The 20057-nt window shown below is 42.6% G+C and overlaps 1 protein-coding gene across 14 annotated transcripts in view; it reads right to left on the bottom strand.

The window, feature by feature from the left end:
- Positions 1 to 20057, bottom strand: part of CACNA1A (calcium voltage-gated channel subunit alpha1 A) — a 1308076-nt gene that overhangs the window by 154243 nt on the left and 1133776 nt on the right. The gene's annotated exons all lie outside the window — the stretch shown is intronic.

Here is a 20057-nt window from a genome sequence, read left to right on the forward strand (position 1 = left end):
TGCACTACGATTAGGTGGTGGCAGTGAAGCAAGAAATGAAAGCAACATCAACCAGGTACGACCCTCTGTGAGCATTGCTGATCCTGAAATCGATGATAGCAATCATTCTCACAACTGCCAGGTTACAGCATTATCAAACTTGGTCGAACTGTCACCTGAATATGTAGACCAATTTTTTGCGAGTCTGTCTGAAATTAGGTTCTCCCCTGAACTGAAACAATAACTTTTTGGAAAACAATCCGGCACACAGCGTTCCCATGAACTCTGAATTCGGCCTTCGGCTTTGATAAACAAGAGCTACTGAAAAACGTTTGGAACTATTTTTGCCCCGCTCATCATGAAATTATTTTTTTCTAAAATTCCAAAATATTTACCTTTTTTCTGGCACACGTACTTTGCTTAAAGTAGAACTATTCATAAAGAACAGAGCTTCTATTTTTAGTAGATCTAGAGACAAAATATTACCTCAGCCTCTAGCACATTTTTACAGCAACTGTATTTATATGTGATGAAATAGTCTTGCCCTTCTTTTCTGTATTGAGAGACATTTCATGTGTAATTTTCGCAAATCGTTCAACTGAATATATATGCACTTTTGAATGATTATACTGCTTAAAAACGTACAGTACCTATTATCATTTTCATGTATTTCGTATACACCATTTCAAATGCAAAATGTATTTTGGGGTGGGTTGGAATACACATGCATCTTTATTGCTTAAGTTTTTAGTAATTGATGGACATAAAATCGTGGAGTGGGTGATGTGTTTTATCTAGGAACCCGATCAATATTGTGACCTTATGCCCCTATACGGCTATAACCAATAAATATCCCTATAATGGCATAATAATCAGAGCCATATTTCAGTAACTCGCCTCTGCAGTCCATGACACAGCAGAAGCCACTTCCTTAGATTCCTAGAGAACACACTGAGTTCTTTCGACACACCAAACCCCCAGCAACCTGGGAAAGCCCCGTTTGCTTTGTTTTGATTAGTAATAGAACTCATGCGAGTGCTGTAAGAACGACCAGTTCTTAGTGACATCTTTATTGACGTCCAAAACTAACGTCAAAATCGGCACCTTTCAGGTATAAATATACCAACGCTGCCTTAAGCAAACACGCGGTGGTGGTGAATACTGGAGCAGAACAGCTGTCCCCTTGCAGAGAGCCCAGCAAATGCGAGGAGCCCACCGACGCTGCCCCTCCTCTTTGAAGCGCTGAGAAAGACGCTGTCTTTTCTCCTGCCAAGAAAATCCAGCTCCGGCGTTTCCAGCCTACCCTTGCGGGTGACTGGGATATCGGGTCCTGGGAGGGAGATACCAGACCTCCTACATTCTATTCCAGAGGTATGGTGCTGACTAAACCCTTAGAGAGAATTCTTGAATCAAACTCTTGGCAAAACCAACTTAACTTAAACTGCTACTTACTTACTCCCTCCCACGTATTAGGCTTAGGTCAAGTACACTGGGGTAGGCGTAGTTAGAAGCACCAGTTGAGGTCGTTAGCCAATGTATATATGAATGTATATATTTTATTCATTTTAACTATCTTATGGCTAAGAAACCATATCAATGCTTTTACAGTATTATTTCGTAATACTCCTTTTACTGTACGCACTTTTCGTTATAACAAGTCTTGCAATTGTGGCAATTCATTTCTCTTGCATGAGAAGAAAGACTGCTCAATAAATAATATCTTTTATTGAAAACGCCCGTCTCTCTCTTCTCTGCACCCTGGTGAAACTAAGAACGCACGTCTGACTGAGTGAAATAGCTGTCTATTGTTTTCACACGACTCTAGAGATTGACTCCTATTCTGGGGAGCAAAGTTGTCATGTTTATGCGGTTGTCGGAAGCTGAATCCCTTCTTGTCTGAGCCAGGGAAGCTGATCACTTCCTATTCAGTCAAGAAAGTTTCCAGTGACCTCTGAGCTAGCTGGCGCAAACCTAAATTAAGTCTAACATAGTCAGTAGAGACCTAGAAGACCTCAGTCCTACATCTACACTGCTGTTTATGTTATTCCAATGCGCAGGGCCTATCGGGAAAATAGGAACTGCACTACAATTTTATTAACTAATACTCCACAAAACTCTAAAACAACACACAGTGCTAGACGAGGAAACCCTGCCAGATTGTCTAACCAGACCAAGTAATTAAAAAATATATTTAAACAAAAACATACTCATAAATTAACTTAAAAATGTAAAATAGCAATTGATTAACAGACCACTGTCCAACTTCTATCTCTTTACTTATACTAACTAAAAAAAAACACTACGACTTCGAAAAGTGATATGCTTCCAGAAAAAACACAACTACCACAAACCGGCAAAAAGCTACAATAAAGTAGATATACAAAAAGCATGAAAATATAAACTCACCCCAATAGCAGTAAAAAGTAAAAATAAACCTAAAGACCTCCACCTCTACAAACTACCTACAAATAAACATTTAAAATTATACAGACCATTTTTTTTCCTTCCAACAGAAAAGGAATCACCTGTTACACATTACAACAACTCCAACGAAATAGCAGCAAAACAGTGTTAAAAAGAAGATACTTGTAAGTATACAAAATAGAAGTAGTTTACATACATTGATATGTAAATAACAAACATATACACTTTAAACAATTGTATTTGTTCATAATAATACACTACTTTCAGATACAATGGCAAAGAAAGGCAAATATATAACATTCCAGAAAAGGAAAGCAATTACTAAGTCACATGGGTTACACCTACAACCAAGAAAGAACATCGACAGAACATGTGAATTGGAAATGATCCAAATATTATTCTAATTCATGCTATGGGAGGTCCACTGCAAAGGATGATGTTGTAATTCACGTAGGAGAACACAACCGCCCCCAAGAGTGACCAAAGTAGACGTAAGGGAGGGGTTGCAGGGTATAAGAGAGGCAAGCACTACCTCCCAGGAACCCACAACCAAAATCCTAAAAGATATACTGCATAAAGTCTTCAAGCACAATACAGGTCAACTACCACCTATATCTACTTCAAAACATTTAATTGAACAAACTAAAAAAGCCACCAATGATACTCCTTTTCCTATATGATACCAAGACATGGAAATACCTTAACATTTAACAATGATACATAATGAGGAAACTTTTTTTTTATATGACAACCTAAACGATGAAAAAAAAAATCCCAATATTCTCCACAGTAAATAACTTACTAAAACTAAGCCATTGTCAAACATGGATGATGGATGGGACAGAAAAAATGTGTCCCAAACCATTTACTAAGATATACAACATACATGGTGAATATCAAAGCACAAATATTCCTTTAATATATACCCTACTACTAATTAAGCAGGGTAGCACTTACTACAAACTCTTAAACCACATTAAACTAAAAGCAAACAGATACTATCCAAAAACAATAATCATAGACTTTGGACAAGCCATGATTCAGATCACTTTAAAATGTACCTCCACACAGTCATAAAAGGCTGTTACTATCAATTCAATCAAAGCCTATGTAGACACCTCAAACAATCTTCACTAAGGGTCTTATTACAAGTACGGCGGTCCTGGGACTGCCGTACTCTCATTGGTGGTCCGACCACCACCATCTGTATGCCCTAGTACAAGGGTGGCGGTGGGATCCCGCTGCAGCAACAGTCTGACAACAGCCTGAATATGCTGGCGGTGCCGATGCCGGCACCACCAAGCATATTCTGAACTGCAGACCCACCGCTCTTTCATGGAGGGAACCCTAAAATGAAAAGGGTGGCAGACATGCAGATAAGGGGGACTGGCCATTTCTGGGCCTGGGAGTGCATGCGGGGGGGACACATGTTGTGCCCCCTTGGAATTGCACCCTTGTTTCTGTTCGGCGTGGCATGCATGGCATGGTGCATGCCACATTGTGCAGGAAGGTGCTGCAGGCTCTCTCATGGCAGTGGTATGCTTGTTAGGCACTCCAGTGAGCCTTACATACCACTGCCGTGAGACCACAGCAGCATCGCCTGCCCCCCCCTGGACTAAAGTCGTAATCCAGTGGGCGGGCTCACCATGGCCTTGACAGTCTTCCTGGGATGGCAGCGGTTCCAGCTGAAGATTGCCATAGTTGTAATAAGGTCCTAAGTCTAGAACATGATACAAAAAAACAATTCACCTTTGAAGTAAAAAAAATTATAGCACTAGCCTATGTCTTTGTCAAGGAAGTATCTAACCACTAGAATTTGCTAAAAGAAAGCCCTTTTTACCAACAAAATGAAGACAAACTAAGCCCCCTAATGAATTATTTCAAAGACATTAAGGTTGGCAGACTGCATCGCTCCGGACACACACGCCAAAATAAATACCAAATACCATGGTGAAATGTCTATGGCAAGAAACAGCCTTTACATAGATGGCTGAACTCCCATGCCTTTCACCACGCAGGCTATACAACACGTGTCTTTACCACGCAGGATTTTACAATGAATATGCCTTTACCACGCATGCCTTTTCAACAGAAATGTAAGTATTTTGCAGGTAAGTGTATTTTATATATCTATATTTATATTCACTGAAAAAACCATAGGTTTCACACCAGTTATAGTTAGGAATAAGCATTTAAAAAACCTATGAAATTCACTGAAAAAAACAGAGGTTTCACACCAGTTATAGATAGCTGGAAATTTTACTGACATAAAACCATTGAAATTCCCACGTTATAGTTAGTTGGACTCACTATAACTTGCGCGCCTGCAATGCACTGCAGATGACGTCACATATTACATCACTCATGACATGGTCAGTGACATCACTCATGTCATCACTGATGACACCATCCATTGAATGTGTGTCTTTCCGAAAAATAAATATGATTTATATATGTATTTGTAAAGGTCGATGGAAAAATAAATGGTTAAATAATTGTGTAAATGGATGTTTTTGTAAAAAAAAATTATTGGTTAACTGGCTTATTAAGTGTATCTTAGTGAATACATATATTAGCGAATATGTTTAAATATTTAAATATATGTATCAGTGTTTCACTTTGTGTATAAGTGGCTGCATGGGTTGGTGAGTAGCTACATGTGTGTGTGTATATGGGTTATTAGATGTTTTTTCTAGTATCAGTATGAGTGTCTGCATGGTTTGGTGGGAGTGTTACTTAGCACATAGATGCATCAATGACTGACTCACTGTTTGTATGTGTTTTGAAGACAGCATATGGGTAGGACTGTATGGGTGTATGAGTGTGTATATGTGTGTATTAGTGAGTGAATGACTGTCTCACTAGTGTCTTTATCAGTAACGACATACATTTTTATCTAGTATATGTGAGTATTGATGTATATAAGTGAGTATATGTGAGAGTGAGAGATTGTAAGAATTCCTGTTTAAATAAGTATGTGTTTCTAGAAGTGATTGTTTAAGAGAGTAAGTATGTATAAGTTTCCTTAGAAGTAAAGTGCTAGTGTGTGTATAGTTATATATGCAAATAAATGGATGTTCAATACTTTATTTGCATGTGTGAGTATGTGTGTAAGTAACTTGTGGATGACTGTCAGTGTGTAACAGGATGTGTAGGTGTATCAGTACATATGATGAGTGCGTATATGTATGAGTGACTATATAAAACTGTTGGTGAATGAGTGGATGTGTATATAGATAGTGGAATTACTGATTTGGTTGTTGTAACTGGTATGGGTATCTCCATTTTTTTGAAAATGTTAGTTTCTCTTTTTGAATATGTGTTTCAAGGGTTACATTACACTAAAAGGAGGTCTGTCACTTTCTCACAATGATGGTGTCATCAGTGATGTCATGAGTGATGTCACTGACCATGTCATGAGTGATGTAATATGTGACGTCATCTGCAGTGCATTGCAGGCGCGCAAGTTATAGTGAGTCCAACTAACTATACCGTGGGAATTTCAATGGTTTTATGTCAGTAAAATTTCCAGCTATCTATAACTGGTGTGAAACCTCTGTTTTTTTCAGTGAATTTCATAGGTTTTTTAAATGCTTATTCCTAACTATAACTGGTGTGAAACCTATGGTTTTTTCAGTGAATTTCATAGGTTTTTTAAATGCCTATTCCTAACTAAAACTGGTGTGAAACCTATGTTTTTTTCAGTGAATTTCATAGGTTTTTTAAATGCTAATTCCTAACTATATATAAGGCCCCCAAACCTATGTTATTTTCAGTGAATTTCAAAGTTTTTTTAATAGCAAATGTCTATAGCTATGAAATGTAATATTTTTGAAAATGAATCCTATATAATATATTTATGTTAAACAATTTTTTTAAGTATATATATATATATATATATATATTTCTTTTGCCCTGGAGCGCTCCCGGTGCGCGCCCCGGTGAGCGCCCCAGAAAACGTAGTCTTTTGAAGCGCCCCGGTGCGCGAACCGGGGAGCGTCCCATTAGCGCCAATGCCGCGGCCGAAAACATCATTGTGACGTACCGCGTAGCCACGTCCGCGTGATACGCACGGCGTAAATGCACCGGAAGCACTCGAGCGCATACGATCGCGCAGCGTAAGCATCCGACGCGCTTACGCGACACTTTTCATTGGTTCAGGACATTTTTTTTTCCAAATGATGAAAGACCCCACCTTTTTTCCTTATTCTGACTTTGTCCTTTGACTGAGGAAGACCTGTTTTGAGATCTTTGTGGTATATTTTCTACTTTAAAAAGGCTACAGTAGCAGCAGCAGCTGGAGCATCTGCACCACCACCACCAAGAGGACCACCACAACATCACATTGGTGGTCAAGAAGAAGAGGAGGAGGAGGAGGAAGAGGAGGAGGGAAGGAGGAGGAGGTGGCTGGCAGAAGACAATACACCATACAAACCCAAGCAGCACATTGTATGGGAGTTTTTTTCCATCCCTGAGGGAAAGAAGAAAGTCAATGCGCCAAAGGTGAGTTGTCTTATCTGTGATATGGAACTTTCAAGGGGGAACCCTAATAAAAAATATTCTTTCAGTAATAATACCATGATTAGGCAAATGCAGAGCAAGCATCCGAACAACTATGCTGCCGCAGAGATGAGAGAACTGGCCAGCAGCCTTCCCCAATCTACACCCAGCACCTCCAAACAAAAACAACCCACTCCATCGGGACCAGAGACAAGGGAGACGATCCCTTGCATACAACCCCGGTTCCGTGAATTCAGGATCACATGTATTTTTTGTGGTAAGACCATCTCCTATGGTGAGCAGAGCATAAAGCTCATCCTCCTTGCTGGTGACAACCACAATAGCCCCAAAAAACCCTAATTTTTTTCTGTTTTTTTTTTGCTCCAGTTGAGCCATTTTCAATTCCCTGTTTTTTGTTTCTCCCCATAAAAACAACAAAAAAAATATAAAATAGTTCATAAAAGCCAAAAAAAGTAAAAAATGTTAAAAAAAAATAAAAAAAATATAAAACAACAAAAAGAAGAAAAAAAACAGTTCTTTTTAGAACTACCTCCAATTTATAAAAGAAGGCTACATTTTTTGAAAACTCTATCATTCTTTTTTCCCCATGGTACGCTCCCCGTACCGCTCCACGGTACGCGTACCGGGCGCTCCCCCCGCGCAAATCAAAGCAATATTTATTTTTTCCCCGCGGGGCCCTTTTATGGCCCTAACATCAAACCTAGGGGGTCAGGGGGGTCTACCCTGCCCCCTTTTGGTCATTTCCCCCTTTGTTTTTGCCACCTCTTGTGTCTCAATCCTACCGAGACACAAGATGGCGGCCGCTCCGGACTGTTTCGAATGTTTACAGACACCCGAGAGCCAATCAGCTTTCCGTGCGCACATCACATGGCGCGCCCGGTGCGCTCCCCGGTGCGCGTACCGGGGCGCGGCCATAGATATATATATTTTTTTGAACCTAAATTACTCAAAATCCACTGGAGTACATATCTTGAGACATAGCAAAGGCACATCGGGCTACCATTCCCTACAATTTTGCCAAGTTTGGTGGAAATCCATTCAGCCGTTCGGGCAAAAAGTGAGGTCGACCGCCCCATGGAAATTAACATGGGGAAAACACGTTTTGGGACCCCCCTTTTATCTCGGCCCCCGCTTGACGAATCCCCCCCAAACTTTCAGGGAAGGACCGGAGCGCCGCAAGACATATTTGAGGATTTTTTCAGGCAGATTCCTCAACCCGTGCCAAAGTTATTCACAATAGAATGTTGAGATTTTGCATTGAAAATAATCCTAACTATAACTACCTACTGGCGACTGCCAGTAGGTAATATATATATATATATATATATATATATATATATATATATCACTGCTGCCAAATTCCCTCCACGTTCCATAAGAACAAGAAACAGCACTCTCAGGGGGGTTATCAGTGCCAACGGTTCTTTATTGGCAAACCAGCACGGACAAGACTCGTTTCGGCGCTTAGCCTTTGTCAATTGCGAATACGAACGCGCCGCCATTCCTTTTAACCACATTGCTTCAATCACAGTATGTATGGCATAAACATAGAGAAAGGACAACTTAAATTGCAAACTAATCGCCATCTTAGAATGTACAATTCTAACATGAAAAGAAAGTATATACATTTCATATTTCATGATTGTCAGTTATGGGGTGGAGAAAGTTTCAATACTATTCTCTGTTATCAGTATTTACAATATTTACAATATTTACAATACTCTGTTTGAGCCCTGGATGGGCTGTACCCCAATAAAATTCATTAATGCCCACGGATGGGCTTAACCATTTTCATATCATACTGTGTAAGAAAAACAATGTACTTATCAACGTTTCAGTTCATCCAGCATACTTTCCAGAAAATAAAGACAGCAAATTATTAACAACATTTCATAAGCAAAAGATGTTTCTAATTTTTTCAGATTTTGAATGTTAATGTCCCAAATGAACTGCTAGTTTCTCATGTGTGTTAAGCCCCAACGGACTCTTACTCTGTAAATCTATAATATAGCGTGACTCTAACCGTCGTAATTTTTGTAGACGGTCTCCTCCTCGTGGGAGGGGTGGAACGCTATCCAGACATTAATAGGCCAATAGATCCCTTTTTGTGCCCATGTAGTTTGTTAAAGTGTCCGGCAACGGGATAAGATTCATCGGTATTATTGATAGCACACATGTGCTCCAATATACGCAGTTTAACAGGATTGATAGTGCTGCCGATGTACCTTAAACCGCAAGGACATACCAAACAATAAATGGACTGCCGTGGCCACGATCCGATATATATAGTAGGTAGTTATAGTTAGGACCTAGTTTCCACAGGAAAAGTGTTTTTTGACTTTCCTATATCTTTTGCACCATTTGACAAATCTTCATGAAGTCTTCCCAAAGAAGTGTCAAGTTGGGTCTTGTTGTACATGGAAAGTTTTGGGGCAATCCATCAAGCAAGGCCGAGATAAAAAAGAAAGTGTGCTTTCCATGTTAATTCCCATAGTAATTTTGAACACGACTTCAGAGCGAACTGCTGAACGGAATTACATAAAGTGTGGCCGAAAGCTAGCTCATGTTCCAGAAGGGGTGCTTTTTGTTATTTGGTGTAAATTCATTCAGTAGTTTTTGAGATGTTAAAAGAAAACCAAATTTGGATATTTAGGGATGCGGATCCAGACCCCATTAAAAAAAAATACACTCACTCACAGATCCACACACTTACACACAAACACACTCACACACCCACTTACACACCCACAAACCCACTCACATACCCATACAACCACTCACACACTCACTCACAGACCAACAAAGCCACTAACATACCCACTTACAAACTCACACAGTCACTCATACAACCACTCACACACCCACTAAGACACTCACACAGCCATTTATATACCCACATGCCCACTCACATACCCACTCATACACCCACTTACACACCCATACAACCACTCACACACACATATCGCCACTCACACACCAACTCACAGATGCTCACAACCACTCACACACCCACTCACAGGCCCACACAACCACTCACACAGCCACTCATACATCCATAAAGCCACTCACATGCCCACTCAGACCCACTCAACCACTCACACAGCCACTCATACATCCATACAGCCACTCCCACACCCACTCACACACCCACATGGCGAGTTACACATGCACTCACACACCCACCACACATTGACACACCCAGCTATACATTCACACAGCCACTCACACCCAGGTTGCAGGGACATTATGGTTAGGAAATAGCATTAAAAATCATAGAAATTTAATGAGAAACCAAAGGTTACAGTGACGTTATAGTTAGGTAATAACATTTACAAAACCTTAAAAATTAACTGAAAAAAACAAAGGTTACAGCGACATTGTAGTTAGGTTCAGATTTTACACACACACATTACGTCACTCATGACATCTTTGAAAATATCACTGCAACATTTGCAGTGAAAATATTGATGAGAAAACTGTTCATGGCAGGGGCATGAGTTACAGTTACCTTAGTGCACAAGTTATAGCTACTTAAGATAACTGTAACTGTTACATTCCTGAGGTTTTGTGTTTGTCAAATCTAAACCTAACTATAATGCTCCTGGAACCTTTGATTTTCTTCAGTGAATTATATATATATATTGAACTTTGTGCAATGCAACTCGATTGAGATTGAACTAACGAGAGTGCTGGTCCTTACTGTTCAAGTAGCAGTGGAGCTATATATATATATATTCACTGAAAAAACCATAGGTTATAGACCATATATAGTTAAGGATTAGCATTTAAAAAACCTTATTTTATTTGCACAAAACCATTGAAATTCCATATATAGTTAGTTGCACTAACTATATATCGCGGACCCGCAATCCACTGCTAATGATGTCACATATTACATCATTCATGACATGGTCAGTGACATCACTGATGACATCACTGATGACATCTCAAATGACATCACTGATGACATCACTGATGACATCACTGATGACAACACCCAGTGACTGTATGTTTCTGTAAAGTTAAAATATGTCTTACATATTGAAGAATGAGTGGATGTATAAGTGTCTGGATGAAGGATTTAGTAGGTGCATGACTGACTGTATGAGAGAATGATTAAATGTGTCTCACTGAGTGTATGGGTTAGTGATTAAAGTGTCTTAATTTGGCAATCATTATTTATGTTGTTCTGTAAACTGCTGCATGTTTAAATCAGTAGCTATATCAGTAACTATATGGGTTATTGAATGGTTGCCCAAGTATTTGTATGGGAGACTGAGTATGTGTGTGGGTGGCTGGGAGGTGTATAACTCTGTGCATAGATGTGTGAGCAGTTGATTCCCTAGGTGTATGGGTTCAAAAGTGCATGTAGAAACAGCTGTATGGACAGTTGACTGTGTGCATGAGTATATTGGTGAGTGAATGGATATCTCAGTGCTACATGTCAAAGTAAGTACATATGTAAAACACACTCCATGTGAGAGTTGACATATATAAATAACTGAACATAAGAGCCAGTGAATGTGTGAGTGGCTGTATGAATCATTGTGAACTTGTATCAAGGATTGTATAAGAGAGTAAATATGTGTTACTATATGTTTGAATAAGTAAGGTGTGTATAACTGTATAGTTGAGGAAATGGAGATGTGATTGATTCTTTGCATGACTGACTAGGTGTGTGAGTAACTCCATGGATGTGTGACAGTCTGTGAGTGCCTGTTTACACTGAGTGTATCTAAGGTTATATTAGAGTCTGAAGATGTATTATCACATAAATGATATCATCAGTGATGTAATCAGTAATGTCAAATGAGATGTCAGTGATGTCATCAGTGATGTCATTTGAGATGTCATCAGTGATGTCATCAGTGATGTCATTTGAGATGTCATCAGTGATGTCATCAGTGATGTCACTGACCATGTCATGAATGATGTAATATGTGACATCATTAGCAGTGGATTGCGGGTCCGCGATATATAGTTAGTGCAACTAACTATATATGGAATTTCAATGGTTTTGTGCAAATAAAATAAGGTTTTTTAAATGCTAATCCCTAACTATATATGGTCTATAACCTATGGTTTTTTCAGTGAATTTTCAAGGTTTTGTAAATGCAAATTCCTAACTATATATGGTCTATAACCTATGGTTTTTTCTGTGAATTTCAATGGTTTTTTAAAAGCTAATATCTATAGCTGTAAAATATATTCTTTATTAAGTGACGTATCACGTAGCCCGTGAGACGCCTCATGATGCATCGCATAACCGTGACGTATCGTCTCTGCAGCGCAAACCAAACCCAAAACGTAAGCGCGCCAGAACACGCTTAAAGATATATATATATTTTTTTTAACCTTAATTAGACAAAATCCACACGTGCACATATCACAAACGTTCAAAAAACACAATATGTCGGACTCCCGTTACGCTGCCGGTTAGCTGCCCGGTTAACGTACCAGGAAGCACCTTTACCGCGAAAAATCGCAATTTTTTTTTCTTTTGCCCCGCAGGGAACTTTAATAGCCCCCTCATCAATCCTAGGGGTTCAGGAGGGGTCTGCCTTACCCCTTTCATTCATTTACACCTTTTTTTTTTCCACCTCTTGTCTCTCGATCCTACCGAGAGACAAGATGGCGGCCACTCCGGACTGTTTACAATGTTGACAGCCAATCAGCTACTCCTCAGACTCCCGTTACACTGCCGGTTAGCTTCCCGGTTAGCTGTCCGGTTAGCTGCCCGGTTCGCATACTAAGACGCGTCTCTACGGCGAAAAAATCTGATTTTTTTTTTTTTTTTGGCCCCGCGTGGCTTTATAATATCCCCCTCATCAATCCTATGGGGTCAGAAGGGGTCTACCTTGCCCTCTTTCCTTCATTTCCCCCTTTGTTTTGGTCTCCTCTTGTCTCTCGATCCTACCGAGAGACAAGATGGCGGCCGCTCCGGACTGTTTACAATGTTGACAGCCAATCAGCTACTCCTCAGACTCCCGTTACACTGCCGGTTAGCTTCCCGGTTAGCTGCCCGGTTAGCTGCCCGGTTCGCTTACCAAGACGCGTCTCTAAGGCGAAAAATCGGAATTTTTTTTTTTTGGGGCCCGCGTGGCTCTATAATATCCCCCTCATCAATCCTAGGGGGTCAGAAGGGGTCTACCTTGCCCCCTTTCCTTCATTTCCCCCTTTGTTTTGGCCTCCTCTTGTCTCTCGATCCTACCGAGAGACAAGATGGCGGCCGCTCCGGACTGTTTAGAATGTTGACAGACACCGGAGAACCAATCAGCTTCGCTTCGAAAAGTTCCGATACGCGAAAAGTTCGCTAACCGGATCGCTACCCGGAGCGCTGTTACAGATATATATCTTGTTTTAACGTTAATTTCTCAAAATCCACTGAAGCACATATATTGAGACCTAGCAAAGGCACATCGGGCTAACAGTCCCTACAATTTTGCCAAGTTTCGTGGAAATCCATTCAGCCGTTCGGGCTAAAAGTGAGGCCAACCGCCCTATGGAAATTAACATGGGAAAAACGCGTTTTAGGACCCCCCTTTTTTCTCGGCCCCCCCTTGACGAACCCCCCCCAAATTTCCAGGAGCTGCTCAGAAACAAAATGTGCCATTTTCCTGAAAATTTCAGCCAATTCCGTCCACAAACGCCAAAGTTATTAGGCATAGAATTTTCAGAAATCCCATAGAGAAAAAATCCTAACTATATATACCTACTGGCTATCGCCAGTAGGTAATATATATATATATATATATATATATATATACAGACCATAGCCCCGCTTACACTTAGTAAATGTACATCCTGTAACCCCCCTGCCCCATGGTTCACCGAAAAACTAAGTGATGAAAAAAGAAAATGCAAAAAATTAGAGAGGCTGTGGAGAAGAAACTATAACCCGGCCAATAAGGAAACTTATAAGCAAGCGCTCAATGCCTACCATTTGTCCTGTAAAATAGCTAAGGGTAATTACACTAAAGCTACCATTTTAGCCGCACAGAGCAACTCGGGCACTCTTTTTAAAGTTTTAAAAAACCTGGCAGGAGCCGCCCATCTACCAGAACCACCGATTTTATCCACTATGCAATGTAACCACATAGCCAAATTTTTTAATGAGAAATTAACTAAGATCTATTCCCATTTTAGCAAACAAGAGGTGGCCACAACTCCTGTAGCTAATACCTTTCTCCCTAATGAGAAAGTTGACAGGGCAATCACCCGGGAGAATGTATTAACAAGTTGGCAATCGAGGAGCTACGCCGCGAACCAAGATGGCCGCATAAGCTCCCGGCTCCGCCAACCTCCGCCGGCGGCTCGTATATCCTGCTGACTATCCTTTTCTCTCACCGGACCCCTGTGCGTATGAAGTGCTTCTGACTATTGCGGTGCAATCCCGGTTTTTCCAGCTTACCGGGTGGCGAAGTTATATCGAGAACTATTCTTGGCCTACTCCAGGGCTGAAGCCGGGACCTCGATTTCTGGCCCAGCCGGGTAGGAATTGAACAACATCGGCTGTGGGGTCGGGGCTGCATCCGGTCTCCCGAACTTGGACCATTCTTGGGAATTTCGAATGGCATCTCAGTGACCAATTTGAGCGGTGTATATGGTACAGTGCGATAATTGAAGACCGACTGCCATGACCAGGGGTCCGACGCCCGGAGACCTATCTGGGCCGGGGTCGACGGGCTTGGCCCCGCGGGCGGCGATGGTGTCGATTCTGTCAGTTTGGTGAGCGCCCGCTGTTATCATCGGCTTTGTGCGTGCCCAGTGCCTTCGAGTTTGTGTTCGGTGATCGTGTCCTGCTTCGTCTCTCTGGGGGAGGAGATGGAGGAGGCGGACGATACAATATCGCTGAGGTCCGTAATGGCCGCCATTGGGGCGCTCCACTCTCAAATTGCCGACATTTACGACCGGATGTCTGTACCGCTGACCAAGGCCTGTTTAAGACCGGTGCAAGATGCCCGACATGCTATCAGCAACCTGTGGTTCCTGTGGGGTCCTTTATTTGTCATTCTGAAAGCCCTGAGCGGAACCCTGCTTCAGCCCACTCGGATGATTCTGGCTTGGTGGATGGCGCACTTGAGATCATTGCTGGCTTTCCCTCCTCAATCCTTATTCGACGGAACATCGGTGCAAAAAGTGCTGCTCGCCACGACCAGCTCTTCAGTGACTGTCTGATAAGCTCGTCGTTTTTTCTCATCCTTCCCGGACGGAATAGTGGTTGCCGCCATTTTGTCTCCTGTTTTCGATCTGACTCCATTGTCTTGAACTGTGTTGAATGCTTCGAACTCCTCATGAAGACTCTGGACTGGGCGATGAGAACTCTCGGACAGACAAGTACTGGTCACGGTTGATTTTGGTTATGTCCTACTTTCGATTTGACCCCATTGTCTAGTACTGTATTGGAACTTTGATTTCTTCATGAAGACTCCAGATCGGGCGGCAAGGACTGCCGTAAAGAACGTACTGGTCAGGGCTAATTTTGGCTCCTGGGGTTTGCTGCGTCTTGTGCTTTGAGTCGGGATTGTACCTCATATTGTAACGGGGGGCGGGTGGTTTGGTTGCTGTCCCCCCCAGGTTCGGGGGTAATACTTGCTTTGTACAGTGGGTGGGATGTCCTGGGGGGGTCGCCACTGGTGGGGGGCAAGAGAGTCCGGGAGTGTGTATGTTCTTCTCCTCCTCCGCTTTTCTTCCTTTCTTTAGGGTAGTTCCGGGGCGACAGGCACGCTGTTAGTGGGGTAGGCCGTAGCCATTACAGGGGTGCAGGGTGGTGGGTGTTAGGGGGGGTTTTGTTATTTTAGTTTGTTTTGTTCTATGGTCCTTTTCTTTCCTTTCTTCTTCCCAGTGGGTTGGCTGTTTCTCCTTTTGCCATGCTTTGATTCTTGGGGCGTCTACACCAGCTTCTATTTCATTGTCTCTTGAGGGTGGATGTCCGGGAGGGCGTTCGCACTTGATCGCTTGCTAGTAGATATATTTTTACTCCCAGTCTGTTGTGTGATCAAGACTGTATTGGTTTGATGCCTGTTTTTTGACTGCAGTGCGTAACACCCCCCTCGTCCCTGACTGCTTTTCAAGTATGGTGTGACGCCTTTCATAGTAATGCCACTACTGACTCTTCAAAAAGAAAAAATGAAACCTTGAATATGTTTATTATATTGATGATGCATTTACTCGTCTGCTGCAAATCTTCGTAGAGATCGCCAGGATTGCTTACAAATGCGTGTACTTTGAATTGATTTGCCACTTTGCGGCCAGCCCCTGTGGTTGTAGGCCGACGCTTGTACTACTTTGATTGCATTAATAAAGGTTTTAAAAAAAAAAACAAAAAAAAACAAGTTGGCAATCTATGGATATGCTGACCTTTATAGAAATACTTAACAGCATTAGGTCAGGCTCACCTCAGGACCCAATCCCTGCGTCCATCCTAAAGCAGCTGGACCCTTCGATTCTGGGCGTAATTAGATCTTTACTAAACGCTTCGTTAGAGGAAGATGTGATACCCGATGACTGGAAGCATGCAATGGTAGTCCCTTTGCTGAAAAAGGCAGATGGTGACCCAGAGATCTTTTCTAATTTTCGACCAATATCACTATTACCTATTTGCTAGAAAATTCTGGAAAAGCGGAGGAGGAGCTATGTCAGCAAGCAAGATGGCTGCTTAGGCTCCCGGCTCCACTGACCTCCGTAACCCGCCACAATATCCTGTATATTATCCTGACTTTACGCCTAGTCTCTGTGTGCATGAACTGTTCCGCACTCCGATGGTGAAATCCAGAAACTTTTATCGGCTTGTTTGACGAAGTTCCATCGAGTTGAAGTTTGCGGCCTACTCCAGCGGTGAAGCCGGGGCCTGGAGTACTTTCACAGCCGGGCTGTAGTGCAACAACATCAGCCAGGAGAATCGGGCTGGGTCCGGTCGACCGGAGTGGAGGTTCTAATTCAGCCCGGATTTGGCAGCAATCGTTTTCATTGCTCAGCATCGACCGAGGGGTGAGTCTGCTTGCTTCCGGCTGCGGGTGGGGGCCCCCGTCCCGCGGACCCGGTTTGCGCCCGCCGGGTTTCGGTGGTTCGGGGTCTCTGGCCTGCGGCCTTAACTGGGTTGACCGTGGCTGCAGACAAAGACTGGTCACCCTTCGCATTTGCACGTTCGTGGTCCTGTCTGTCCCCCCCGAGGATGCCAGATTCACCGGCGGAGGTGATTGTGACTGATATCGGGCATGAGAATATGGATCGAACGGCGCATGAGACATCACTGAGGTCAATACTGGCAGAACTTTGGGCATTTCGCTCACATGTGGATGCTTTGTTGAGCAAATTGGACACGCGCCTATCTGAGATGCTCCTGGTGGAACCGGGCCCAGCCTTATTGTTGGAACAGGATTCTGCAGCCATTCATACCGCGGCCATTTTGACTCCGTGCATAAACCCCGTGAGGAAACAAGTATTGGAACCATCGGATGGTGCCCTGGGAGACGGTGTTCCAGAGGATGTCATGGTATTGCTGAACCTTCCACCACCACCGGCTTTGGAGATATCATCAATCGTTCCCCTCCCGGAGACTTTTGTTTGTGACTTTCCATTCATTTTGTGGTCATCTTCTCCTTTCCTGGTGATGCTACGACTCCTGTGCAAGACACATTGGGACTGTTCAACTAGGAGGGAGAGTACGTCTGCGTCTACAGTTCCTGTGGACTCTCTGCCTGCCGGTAGCCATGGGCTGATTTCTGATGACTCTCTTCTTCTTTATTGCTTCTTTGTGTGCCTTTGGATCTCGCTGGGAGGGGTTCGTGTCCTTGTTCGGAAGGGCCAAGGATAGGATCGACTGGGTCGGGAAGGGATAGTGTGGCTTTCACAAGTGTTGGATCTGCAACTGTTTGCTCTAAGAGGCTGGGCGGTGTCTCACGGTACCCTCTAATTTCTTCTATATTGTTGTCATAAACTTGTCTTTTAGTGATAGGGGGTGGCTGTTTCAGGCGGGGGGTCTAAAGGGGCTGGGAGCACACATGGATATGCCCTCCTCCGTTCTTTCTCCTACCTTTGGGGTTTTAGTTATTAGGGGCGATTTGCAGGGGTGCAGGGTGGGGGGCTGGAGGTTTTTTATTTTATTTTGCCTTTTTTATTTTCTATGGCCTTTCTTTCCTTCTCTCTCTTTTCTTAAAGGATCAGTATAGCTACGAATCATTAGGATTCTTATCGTGTGCTTGTATTTCGTGCTTATGCTGTTATGATATCCTGATTCCTGGGTGGGCAGGCTCCGAGTACTGACGCAACATGGATTGTATATTGTGTGTTCTTATTTACCGATTTATATGCTCTGGCGCCAATTCTCCATTATAGTGGTTATTACATGCATATCCTGTTTCTTACCCTGTCCCCCGCATTCTGTTTGATTGTATGGCACCTGATCCTCTCTTATAAAATATCAAATGAAACCTCTGTCTCCTCCTGGAACCTTGTTGGGCATTCTAATACAAGTTTAATCCTGAATCGCTGCCGTACCTTTGGGTTGTCTGCTGATGAGCTGTGTCATACTGTGATATCGGAGATTTTAATTTGTCTAGCGGCCGGCCCCTGCGGTTGTAGGCCCATACTTGTATTTTTCCTGAATGCTACAATAAAGGTTTAAAAAAAAAAATAATAATAATAAGATAATTCTGGAAAAGCATGTAAATAATCAGTTATCTGACTGTCAATAATAACAATCTGTTGCATTCCTCACAGTCAGGGTTTAGAAAGGGACACTCTACGGAGTCAACCCTACTAGGGGTCACTGAAGCCATCCGTAAGGAATTAGATGGTGGGGGGCACGGCGGCACTCATTCTTTTAGATTTGAGTGCCGCATTTGACACCATCTCCCACAATAACTTGATTCAGACGTTGGAGGACATAGGAGTCAAAGGGAAAGCCTTGAAATAGCTGGAACAATTCCTTTCGCACCGGACCTTTCAGGTCTTTTCCAAAAATAACTCCTCTGACATTATAAATTCTCTGTATAGGGTACCTCAGAGCTCCATTTTAAGCCCACTTTTATTTAATATTTATGTTACTCCACTAGCTACAATTGCGGAAGACATGGGTCTTACTATTTATTCCTATGTGGACGATACGCAAGTAGTGTTCTCTCTAGCATCAACTGACAAATCCGATATTTCCCCTCTCCGCTCTAGTCTCCTCAGAATGGCCGATTGGCTTTACTCCAATAAATTAAAACTTAATGGAGAAAAAACAGAGCTACTTATTTTTGGTGATCACAAGGATCTCTGGGGCCCCGCTCATTGGCCGGCTGAAATGGGCCCAACCCCGGTTGCGGTACAATCTGCTCGCCAACTTGGAATTATAATTGACGATAAACTATCAATGCGTGCACATACCGCAAAAACGGCCTCAACCTGCTTTGCAATCCTTAAATGGTTAAGGAAAATACTTTGGCAACTTCCCGAAGGGGTACAGAGGACAGTAATACAGGCCTTAATAGGGTCTCGATTGGATTATGGAAATATTTTATTCCTTGGATCCAATAAAGACACTATTAATCGTCTGCAGATTGTGCAGAACGCCACAACTAGGCTGCTTCTCCATCTCCCAGGGCGCACAAGCATTTCAGAACATCTGAAGAAATTGCATTGGCTGAAAATCGCAAACAGTGAAATTCAAAGCACTCTGTTACATGTTTAGGATCAACGTGAATGAGGCACCTTCCTATTTATGTAGACTGGCCCAGAAATACTTACCCTCACGCGCTCTTCGGTCCATGACACAAGCCAAATTTGTTGTCCCCAGATTTAAGCGAGTACGTCTGGGTGGACGCTCGTTTTCTTATTTGACCCTAGTCCTATGGAACTCTCTACCACTTAAACTTCGCCTGGAATCAACCTACCTTCAATTTCGGAAGGGAGTTAAAGCTTGGCTTTTTAATCAGTAGCACCCATAATATCTCAATTTTTAGTCCACTCTAACAGATCCAAGGCGCCGGGAAACCCTCAGGGTAGCTGTTGCGCCATACAAATGCAATAAATAAATAAATAAATAAATAAATATATATATATATATTACTCCACGTCGGTTCAGATTCAACAAGAGTTGCAGAGCTCACCACGGGTGCGGCTCCCTGTGGCAGGACCACGCCGTTTTC

The sequence above is a fragment of the Lissotriton vulgaris genome, chromosome 1_1 (genome assembly GCF_964263255.1).
Source record: "Lissotriton vulgaris chromosome 1_1, aLisVul1.2, whole genome shotgun sequence".
In the NCBI taxonomy this organism is placed as follows: Eukaryota; Metazoa; Chordata; class Amphibia; order Caudata; family Salamandridae; genus Lissotriton; species Lissotriton vulgaris.